At 34.7% G+C, this 8698-nt stretch overlaps 1 pseudogene; it reads right to left on the minus strand.

Annotated features, from left to right (window-relative positions):
- Positions 1-342: 342 nt before the first annotated feature.
- Positions 343-7484, minus strand: LOC115301081 (annotated as a pseudogene).
- Between the last annotated feature and the right edge of the window lie 1214 nt (positions 7485-8698).

Raw genomic sequence — 8698 nt, forward strand, 5'->3', positions numbered from 1 at the left:
TTTATATAAACAGTGGCTAGAGATGGAGGCAGACTATGTTAACTATACATATTACAAAAACATTTATGGAATAGGACATTTCATTTTTAATTTCCAATACCAAACATGATTCATAAATCTGTGTTCAAGTATCTATCTTCCTTTCTATATTGCATTCTCTTGATTCATTTATTTATTCACTTACTTTTTCTTGAAATTTGTCAATAAGAGCTTTAGGAATATCTGCACATATACATTTACACTCAAGTTGATAACACTAATAAGTTCCATTTTAATAGAAATCATGTTAAATAGTTCTTAAATTTCAGACATGATCATATATATGTAATTTAAAGAATTTTTTTATCTAGTTGCAGATCTAGATAATTAATCTCTTGATGATATATGTGCAGCGAGTTTGTCCCAAAACTCATAATAATGTTAATAATTACATTGCTTTATAGACTGCATTGCTCCAGATCCTCTGGGGTCTCTCAGGCTGTCTACAGCTTGCTGAGGTGAAACTGTGTGAGACAGGTATAGTAGGAGACAAGGGGCTACAAGACAAGATCTCCCACATCCCCCGTAACAGTGTATTAAGGTTTTTCAGTTATTTTAATGCCGATTACAAGCTCCTCCATTATTTCACAGCAGAAAGCTATGTCAGGAGTCCCTCCATCTGAGACTGGATGATGATGAGTGGTAATTCCATACTGATGGTAGATGGCAGAGGTCCAAAAGTTTGGGACTCTGTATTTTGACAGTTCCCCTCCCCAGTTATTTTGACAGTGCAGAAAATAAATATGTCTTGTATACCATAGCACTTTAGTTCTTCTGTATCTTTTTGGATGTCTCTTCTGACAGTTTTAAATTTACAATCTGGAAAAGCACATAACCCAAGAAACAGAGAACAATTCACTCATGACAGAGGTAGCCATGATATCTGAATTGGAGACCGTTCATCTTCAATAGGCTCTTTGTCTGATGAGTCAAATTCACTTGTTTGCAATGAACTAGGTGGCTTCACCGCTGGCCATTCCAGGTCATGACCTGCTGACACCTCCAATCACTTACAGTTTTATGAACTCGTTCATGAAGGATATGCTGTGTACTGAAGAGTATTCTGAATGTGAGGAATTAAACAACAAATAAGGTTTAGTTCTTGGACTAGAGCTCTTATCAATCTGCGCAAAGTTGGGCAAAGTCAGATGTCAGACAAATAAATATACAAAAATTGCAATATAGAAATATAAGAATAACAGAGGTATAGCGTAAAGTGCCACGCGAGCATCAACCTTTTAGTGTCCATCTACATGTATGTTTGGGGAAGTCACCAGAAAAAGTCGAAAAAGCTTGTGAAAAAGAATCAATGTGGTATTTAAATGCATTTATGGTAATGGCATGAGCTTATTCAAATGGCAGGAGAGAGGTCATTTTAGACACCGAGAATAGAAGTACTGGATCAGTTAGAAAGCTTTGAGCTGTGACTAACAAAAACATGTGATTAAGTGTAGTTTAAACAACAAAGGACTTATTTTTTTCGCATCACAAGATTAGAAGCAGAGTGGTCCCAGGGTCTGTCAATTAAGCCGTACAATGACTTCATCCTACTCGGTGTCCTTTCCCACTTTCCATTTTGCTCTTTTCAGTAGGTTAGCAATAACTCTGAAGGTTACAAGATAGCAACACCAGCTCAGGCTGTCACATGTAGACGCATCATCTCCACTGAAGAAAAGAGACATTTTCTCCTCTGGAGCTCCTTCTGTTAACGAGGATCCACTTTTCCAAAAGCATTAGATACACTTTCCCTCAATCCTGTTGGGTAGAAATAGGTAACATGTCCATGCTTAAGCCATTCTAGTAAAGGGAATTAGCGTACACGATGTGTTTAGGCCAATGGTTGGGCAAAATCTTGCACATGAACTAAGATTTTACAAATGAACACTGACAACTAAGTTGATAATAGAGAAAACTAACTTTAAATCCCAATTAAGCAAAATTTTCTTCCCCCAAAAGGAATTCCATTCTGCTCATTAGATTTATATTAAAATTATACTCAATATCATGATTATATTTGGAATTTTGACAATCAACAGTTTTAGAATTTTCTTTTCTTTTTATGTATGCATATACATAACATCTTTGATTTTGTTTCTTTGCACACAAAGTCTAAAATATTTAGTCTCTGGCATTTAACAGAAAGTTTGCTAATTAATCATAATTTAGTCCTTTAAGGAGACAGTCTCTTTCCCTTGACCCCATATCCCCAGAAGGCGAATACCAGAACAAAATTGACACTTTGCTAGTAAGAAAGGTGGAGTAGAGTTGTTTGAATAGAACCAATCATGTATGCCTGAAGTATAAAACAAGATGACATATGCAAAAAAAAAAAAAAACCTAAAACAGAACAAAACAAAAAAACACTTCTAACTTGGAATGGCTGGAGGGTTGTGAAGAAATGGATAGGACACAATGTTTACAAAGTTCATAGCAATCAGATTATAAAGACTGATGTGTATCACAAAATAATTTTCTTTTGCTTCCTGTAATTTTGTGTCATATTCAAAAATTTATTACCTTGGCCCTTGTTATAAATGTTTCCCTGGGTAGCTCAGTGGGTTAAGTGTCAGACTCTTGATTTTAGCTCAGGTCATGATCCCAGGTCATGAGATTGAACCCCACGTTGGGGTCCACACTGAGCATGGAACCTGCTTAAAATTCTCTCTCTTGCCCTCTGCCCCTCCTCCACTTGCACACACATGTGACCCTCCTCTCTTTCTCTCTAAAATAAAGTTTAAAAAATTAAAAAGAAAAAAAGCTTTCCCCCATTTTTTTCTAAGAGATTTATAGCTTCAGATATAAGTCTTTAATTCATATAGTTTATTTTTGTGTATGGTGTAAGAAAATTTTCCAGCTTCTTTTTTTTTAAGTGGATATCCAGTTTTCCAGGTTTTTTTTTCATGTGGATATCCAGCACTATTTGTTGAAGACATCACCCTTTCCCATTGTATATTCTTGGCACTATTATGAAAGATCAGTTAAATGTATATGCATGGGTTTATTTCTGGGTCTCTATTCTATTCTATTGGTCTATATGTCTGCCTGCATGCCAGCATCATACTGTTTTAATTACTGTAGCTTGTAATATATTTTGAAATCAGGAAATGTGATGCTTCTAGCTTTGTTCTTTTTCAAGATTGTTTTAATTATTTAGGGCTCTCTGTAGTTCCATGTGAATTTCAGAATAATTTTTCCTGTTTCCATAAAAATATGCTTTTGTGATTTAGGTAGGGATTGTGTTGAATTTATAGACTGATCACATTAGTAGTATGGATATTTAACAACAATAAGTTTTCTAATACAAGAGTATGAAATACTTTTCTATTTTTTATGTCTTTAACTTTGTTCATCAGTGATTTGTAGTATTTAGCACACAAGTGTTTCATCTCTTTAGTGAAGTTTACTCATAAGTATTTAATGCTTTTGTGATGTTACTATAAATGGGATTGTTTTTTAAATTTCTTTTTCAAATAATTAATTGTTAATGTATAGAGACACAACTGGTTTTTTTGTATGTTGATTTTGTAACCTTCAACTTAACTGAATTCATTTATTTGTTCTAACAGTTTTTTTGTGGAGTCTCTAAGATCCAGCAATACTGTTACTGGGTATTTATCCAAAAGAATTGAGTATATATGTTGCCAAAGTGATCACTATCCAAAAGAATTGAAATCAGGTTTTGAAAAGATATTTGCAGTCTTCATTACAGCACTGTTCATTACAGCCTGTTCACAATAGCCAAGATACAAAAACAACCCAAATACCCATCAGTGGATGCATGGATAAAAAAACATGTGGCATATACATACAATGAAATATTATTCAGCCTTTCAAAAGAAAGAAGAGCCTGGGTGGCTCAGTTGGTTGGGCGTCCAACTTCAGCTCAGGTTGCGATCTCTTGGTTCGTGAGTTCAAGCCCCATGAGCTGGGCTCTGTGCTGACAACTCAGGACCTGGAGCCTGCCTCAGGTTCTGTGTCTCCCTCTCTCTCTGTCCCTCCCCTGCTCATGTTCTTTCTCTCTCTGTCTCAAAAATAAATAAAAATTTAAAAAATAAAATAAAAAGAAAGAAACCTTACCATGTATGACATGGATGAAGCTAGAAGACATTATGCTAAGTAAAGTAAGACACTGAATAACAAATTCTGTATAATTCCACCTACATAAGGCATCTAAAATAGTCAGACTCATTGAAGCAGAGAGTTGAATTGCAGGGATAAGGGGAACTGGGGAGTTGTTATTCAATAATTATTACAATTTCAATTATACAAGATGGGCAATTTCTAGAGACCTAATGTACAACATCATGCCTATAAATATTATACTGTGCCCTTTAAATTTTGTTAAAAGAACATGATAAATGTTTTCAGTATAATTTTAAAAAAGTAGGGCAGGAAAAAAAAGGAATTTGAATTTCATCTCAAAAATAATAGGGAGTAGTTAAAAGATTTCAGCAGTGGATGGTGTGATCAAAATCACAGTTTATAAGCTATTGTTAAGGAACATAATTCAGTGGAGTGAATTGTAAAGATCTTATTGGCTTTATTCAGTGATTTGTGAATTGGGCAGTATCCCATCTAACATAGAGAAAGGAGCTCCAAAAGCTATACAAGGCAAGAGATTTTATAGGCAGAAGGGACAAGTAACAAGGAAGCTATGGTGGGCATTTCTAACCAGTTCACGCAGTTAGTTTCCTTATATGGAGCAAAGGGAAGTCTTGAAACTGCTACATAAGGTAACTTGTGCTGAATAGGCATGTTCAGATTCATTGACGTAGGTCTTCCTTTTGTGGGAGAGCTGAGCATAGAAACTTAATTAAGCTTTAGTTTGCTGACATAGGGCTAAGTTTGAATGACTCCTAAGCTGGTTACTTTCACACCATCTTGGCAAAGTATGGAATATACATCAAAGTGAGGCAAGGCTGGAAACAAAGGTCCACTTAGTAGGGAGCTTCAGTGCTCCTCACTGAAGCAGGTGCAGTGCTTAGGAGCAGAGGTGGTAGTGATGAAAATAGATGGACTCTTGGAAAGATTTTTATTGTAGAAGATAGGGGAATTCAAGATAGCGCTGTGGTCCAAACTAAGGATTGAATGCCAGTACTATTAAACATGATAATAAATATAACCAAGAGGAAAAGATGTGTGAAGGAAGCTGGAGTTTTGAATTTCTTCAGAGCAAGGAAGAAAGGCTGATAAAATTTAGAAATCCTCTCTACCACTTCTGGATATCCTATACTAAATATATCTTTGGTGTCTATCACTGGCTATTACACATAGCTGAGGTTGATTAGTTATTTAGTAATAAAGTTTGACAAATCTGGTTATTTGAAGCTAAATTGTGATTAGTTAGAACTTAATAGTAAATAGTTAACTTTGAAAGCATGGTTTCTAGCAATTTTTTTTCTTTTGTGTTTATTTTTAAAAGAGAGAGACAGAGACAGAGAGAGACATAGTGTGAGTAGGGGAGAGTCAGAAAGAGAGGGAGACACAGAACCCAAAACAGGCTCCAGGTTCTGAACGGTCGTCACAGAGCCCGATGTGGGGCTTGAACTCATGAACTGCAAGATCATGACCTCAGCCAAAGTCAGATGCTTGACCAATTGAAACACCCAGGGACTCCTATTTTTTTAAATTAATTTATTTATTTTGAGTGAGAGAGAGAGAGCGAGCGAGCATGAGTGGGGAAAGGGCAGAAGGAGAGAGAAGGAGACAGAGAATCCCAAGCAGGCTTTACGCTATCAGCACAGAGCCCCTCATGGGCTCAAATTCACAAACAATGAGGTCATGATCTGAGCTGAAATCGAGACTCAGACTGAGCCATCCAAGCGTCCCTCTAGCAATTTCATGTGTGAAAATTTCTTTTCATGAGCTAAACTAAATTATGGATCTCACTGGAGTAAAAGTATGCTCTTACAATTTGTTGATAAGATGCCTAATGACAAAATGCTACCCTGAATCTTTATTAATCAAAACAGAATCTCATGCACTTAAAATAGAAGACTCCAATTGTGTATGCCATGCATTATTTATGATTTATTCAATCAACAATGATTAGTGTACATACGGAGTCCCAGACCTCTTGAAATAACCCCAAGGACTCAAGAGGCCTCAGCGCCCCATGCGGTGCTTGGTTGATTTGGTCTAATTATCACATCATAGAAATAAAAGCAGAAAAATCTTAGAAAGTCAGATAGAACCATCTAACTTCTGATAATTGAAAGGCTCTATAAACTTCAAAATCCAATCCATTAAACATTTTTTTAATCAATGCAATTTTGACATTTCATTGGGAAGAAAGTTGCTTCTTATAAAAACCCATATAAGAAAGCCTGATAATCCAGAGGTTTTTTTGGCTCCAGGCTAAATCACAATTATGGTGATCTTCTCGTTTGATTAGTCTCTGGGTTTACTTGCTTTCAGTGCCCAACACCATGCTCAATCTGGGCTACATATATTTCCATGCAATTTTAATTTTCTTTCATTATTATAAGCATAAAAATTTTAAATCCTTGACACTATTTATGGAAGTTTTCCCTCTTCATTAGCAAATCCTTTTTAATCCTATAAACTGGTGCTGATATTTATTTAATACATAAAATATTCATTCTCTAACTTAATTAATTGCAGCTGCCTAAAATGTGTTTCTAGATAGTGTTAAAGAGGTATTTGGGTTAAGAGATAGCAGAACTGAGAATAACTGAGTTCTAATTCAGTTGCTAGGTTACACATATTAATTAACCTGCCCCTCCCAATGCTACTTAATATTTAAATTCACTGCTGTATAACATATTCTGAATAAAATCTTTTTTAAAATCTTACCTTATTTGATGGTCTATAGTTGAAGCATACATGAAGTCAGACATACATGATTTATATTTTTTTAATGTATATTTTTGAGAAACGGAGAAAGAGAGACAGAGCGTGAGTAGGGGAGGGGCAGAGCAGAGACCGAGACACAGAATCCGAAGCAGGTTCCAGACAGAGCTGTCAGCGCAGAGCCTGATGTGGGACTCAAACCCACAAACTGTGAGATCATGACCTGAGCCGAAGTCAGACGCTTAACCAACTGAGCCAGGCAGGCGAGCCAGGCAGGCGCCGCAGGCAAACGTGATTTATAAAGCCAAAGGAATTATGTAAGCAAATGTTTTCTAATGGTTATCATTGGATTAATTTCACCAAAGTACTTAACTTCTATTGCTTCATATACTCTTTAAAAGGAATCTGATATTTGTAAACATTTCCTCAAATACAAGCACAAGCTTTGCTAATAGAATTTCTTGCAAAATGAAGATAGTAACTTGGATTATAAAGGTCAATGATATTGCAAGACTTGAGTTTTCCAAATCATCAAGATGCTGTCTTATTTGGTCACTGTCCCCGGAGACTTTTGCCCAGGTTAGGACCTGGGCATCCAAAGAAGTGCCAAATGTGCTTCTGTCCTGTTCCATATTTGGCTAAATAAGTTTGTAATGTAGTATCTATGTATATGTGTTTCCTTCCCAGAAATCTATAACCTATGAAAAGCCAAATTATCCCTACACTATTTGTTGCAAAATTCTTTTCCTATCACTGATTTGAAATCCCACATTTAACAAATGTTAAATGTAATAAGGTCCTTCACTGAACCCTCTACCAGTTCCACTGATACCTCAACCTATTAATTAGATAATGTATAATGGTTCTAAATGGTATAGCTTCATACAATAGTTAATTTCCAATAGAAAAGGGGTTTTGTCATTCTTTTTCATAAAATTTCAAGTTATTAATGTTTTGTTTTCCAAATGAAATTTAAAATTGTTATCAAGATTCTCCAATCTAATTGGAATTTAAGAAGACTTAATATCCTTACAGTTTTGAGTATTTTTCCCTCTGTGAGTAAAATATATCTTTATTCTGTAGAATTTTAAAATGTTCTTCATGTAGTTCCTGTGTATGGGTCATTTAGCATATTAAATATTAAAATAACATTTTAATAATAATTAAAATATTAATATTTTTCATGCTGTTTTTTCTGTTTTATATTTTAGTTACATATTAGTTATGTTATTATTGTTAGCAAAACTACTGGGTTTTTTTTTTATTAAATCTGTACCAAACAATTGTCACTTTTTTTTTATGTTAAATCTCTGGGATTTATGCATACAATTATACTGTCTACAAATAAAACTATTTTGGCCCTGATTTTCACTGTCTACTTGGTTTAACATTGCTTGGCCAATTGCATAGCGAGTACATTCAGAATAACTTTAAAATTACTGTGTGTCCATGACTTGTCCCTAACCTAAGTGAAAATATTTCTAGTATCACATGACTAAGCATGATCCCAGAATTTTGTTTAAAATAGTTTTAATTTTTTTAAGTAAGTATTCTAAATCCTAAAAGCCATTCAAATCCTATAGTACATTAAAATTATAATGCATCATGATAAATGACATTTTTTCCAGACATGTTTCCAAATTGGAAAACTTTAATAACTAACTTTATAAAACACTAATATCCAAGAGGAATAGACCTATTAATATGATAGGTGATGCTAGAAAATCACTGACAAAATTGCCCAGATATTTTTCATTTTAAAAATTTCAAATGTTTGTAACCATGTTGTGCTTACTTTGAAAAACGAAAAAATATGAAGGCTCTTCTTTAGTTTGTTGTATCATGA

The sequence above is a fragment of the Suricata suricatta genome, chromosome 1 (genome assembly GCF_006229205.1).
Source record: "Suricata suricatta isolate VVHF042 chromosome 1, meerkat_22Aug2017_6uvM2_HiC, whole genome shotgun sequence".
In the NCBI taxonomy this organism is placed as follows: Eukaryota; Metazoa; Chordata; class Mammalia; order Carnivora; family Herpestidae; genus Suricata; species Suricata suricatta.